Here is a 2,932-nt window from a genome sequence, read left to right on the forward strand (position 1 = left end):
TCTAAAGGATCCTTGGAAAAAATAGTTGGTAGTGATTCCTCAACCAACTTATCAATAACATAAAGGAAGAAGCATTCACTATCATCGTGGGGATAATGAATAGCATTGAAGATGTTTAGCTTGACTTTCATATTTCCAAAAGATAAATCCATGGCTCCAGTCCTATAGTTAATGCAAGCATTTGTTGTAGCTAGAAAAGGTCGCCTAAGAATGACTAGAATATACTTTTTGGAATCGTGGACCGGTTCTAAATCAAGAACTAGAAAAATGACCAGAAAATAGAACTTGTCCACTTTTATTAATACATCTTCAACAATACCTCGTGGTTGTCTTACAGAACAGTCAGCAAGCTATAGAACAACCAACATAGGTTTTAACTCTCCCAAATCTAACTTCTCATACACCAAATAAGGAATAAGATTAACACTTGCTCCAAGGTTAAGAAGTGTTCACTCTATCACATTGTTTGCAATGGTGCAAGAAATTGTAGGAGCTCCAGGATCTTTAACCTTTAAAGGAGTGTTATACTTAAGAATAACATTAACATGCTTGGTGAGACAAACTTTCTTAGGAACTAGGCTTCTGGATTTTCTCTTAAGAGTGCACAAGTCCTTTCGAAATTTGAAATAGGCTGGAATTTGCTTTATAGCATCAAGCAGAGGAAGATTAATTTTGACCTGTTTAAAGACTTCCATCATTTCTTGAATTTTCTCCCTTTGGTTACTAAAGTGGGAGGGTTCCTTGAGACGTTCAGGATAAGGCACTTTTGGCTCATAAGCTGTCTTAGGGTCAGGAGTAGATGAAGAAGTGACTTCATCTTCAACTCTTTTTGTGGATTGTGGAATAACACTTGAGGAAACATCCTTGGGATGTGGATTTTGAATGATAGGAATTATGGGAATCCTAAGCCTTTCTTTTTCCTCCTGTCCTTTCTCAAATTGGTTATCAACCACTCTACCACTCCTCAACGTAGTGATAGCCTGAACTTACTCATGATGAATACCTGAGGAATTGGTTCCATCAATCATGTAAGTTTGCCATTTCGTGTTGGCTATTGGCTGACTAAGCAACTTTTCATCCTCTCTTCGAGATAGAGTATTCGCTATTTGCCCAACTTGTGCCTCTAGCTTTGCTATGGCTTGAGAATGAGAATTAAGAAGTTGGGTATTGGCTTTAATTTCACTAAGAGCATTGAGTACTTATTCCTCAAAAGTGGAATTTCTAGGAGGAGGTGGAAGATTAGGAACCTGAGTGGATTGATTCCTAAATTGAGGTGGACGATAAATACCAGATTAATTGAAAGAATTATTTTGTGGCATAGGATTGGATGAATTTTGATACTACCCCTAAGATTGGGAAACAGTGTTTCCTTAATTTGGATTACGTCATGATAGATTTGGATGATCTTTCCAGCCAGGATTATATGGAGAAGAATATGGATTATACATTGGCCTAGAGAATGCAGCATTCACTTGCTCCTGTGGGATCTCAGATGATTGTCCCAGCATAGGGCAAGCGTCAGCAAAATGATTAGAATTAACACAGATGGAACAAACTTCCTTTAGCAAGGCAGTTTGTGGCTAACTCACTAGATTTGTCTACCTCATAAAGTTTTTCAACCTTTTACATTCCAGGTGAAGACCTAGACCTAGAGGAAGAAGCATGTTGCACTGAGTTTTCACTTAGACCCTCAAACAGTTCCCAAGCGTCAATCGGGCTTTTACGCAGAAAAGCTCCATTACTGGAAGCATCAACCATGTTTCTATATGAATCTGTAAGACTATCATAGAAAATTTGTATTAAGTGCCATTGAGCAATATCATGGTGTGGACACTTTCTTAAAAGATCATTATACCTTTCCCATGCATCATGGAGCTGTTCTCCAGGGATTTGGGAAAATGCCATGATTTCACTCCTTATTTGTGTGGTTTTACCCACAATGTAATATTTCTTTAAGAACTCTGGTATGTCATCGGACCAAAGCCTAAAAATGTACTAAGAATATGAATATGCAATGTGGCCAAGTTTTTAATTTATAAATGCCACTACTACCTCTAACTAAAAATATAGCTAGGGTGAGTAAGGATCGTCCCAAGGGATTGTGGGCATGTTTGCAATGGAAATAATATATAGGGTTAGTAGGTCAAGTGATCAAAAGATGGTTTGTTTGGTTGATTAAACTACAATGCAATTGAAATTAAAGCAAGTAAACGGTAACAATTTAGAAAGTAGGGAAAAAGATATAGAGGAGAGGACTTGGGGTACTAGAGCTCACCACTAAGCTTGACTTCACTAGACACGAGCAAGTGTATATCAATGGAGAAATTGAATTGTAACTTGCGTGTGTGTGTGACATTAATTGAAACTAGGTATGGATGGTAAATAAGTATAGATTGTCTAGCCAATTCAAATGGAAAGCACAACCTATCAAATGAGATCAAAATCCATTCAATGAAACCATAATTTATGCACACACAACTACCTAGAAACATACACCCTTTGCATTCATACGTATGGAACACCAAGGAACAAGAATAGATTGTCCACCTATCTTTGAATCTAAAGCAACTATACTACATCTACACTGAAGACATTGAAATTAAACTAAGTAAGCTAAAGGTATGTCACAATCTATCAAGAAACAAGTGTGAACCATCAAATAAATTACAAGAGTGTTCAATTAAGCACTATGTTTTGATCATCACTAGATTAACTTCATCCATACACATAGACATGCATAAATTCCATTAAATCTAGAGAAAAGCACATGAATCATCCATTCTAGCATACATAGACATATGATTAGAAATAGATAATCAATTGAAAACATTAATCCATACACATCAAGTAGAAAGCACAAGATATATATATAAATTCAAGATCAAAACATTTGTTACAAGTAAATCCCCAAAAATATACAAAGCACTAGGTC

General features: G+C 36.4%; 1 non-coding gene across 1 annotated transcript; it reads left to right on the forward strand.

Annotated features, from left to right (window-relative positions):
• The first annotated feature begins 1,816 nt into the window (after nucleotides 1-1,816).
• LOC132305772 (small nucleolar RNA R71) lies at nucleotides 1,817-1,922 on the forward strand. Its single transcript, XR_009481682.1, has one exon. It is a non-coding gene; the product is annotated as a small nucleolar RNA R71 (small nucleolar RNA).
• The last annotated feature ends 1,010 nt before the right edge of the window (nucleotides 1,923-2,932 follow it).

The sequence above is a fragment of the Cornus florida genome, unplaced genomic scaffold (genome assembly GCF_030987335.1).
Source record: "Cornus florida cultivar Cherokee Brave unplaced genomic scaffold, ASM3098733v1 CherokeeBrave_3.0.0_Hap2_Chr04, whole genome shotgun sequence".
Lineage (NCBI taxonomy): Eukaryota > Viridiplantae > Streptophyta > Magnoliopsida > Cornales > Cornaceae > Cornus > Cornus florida.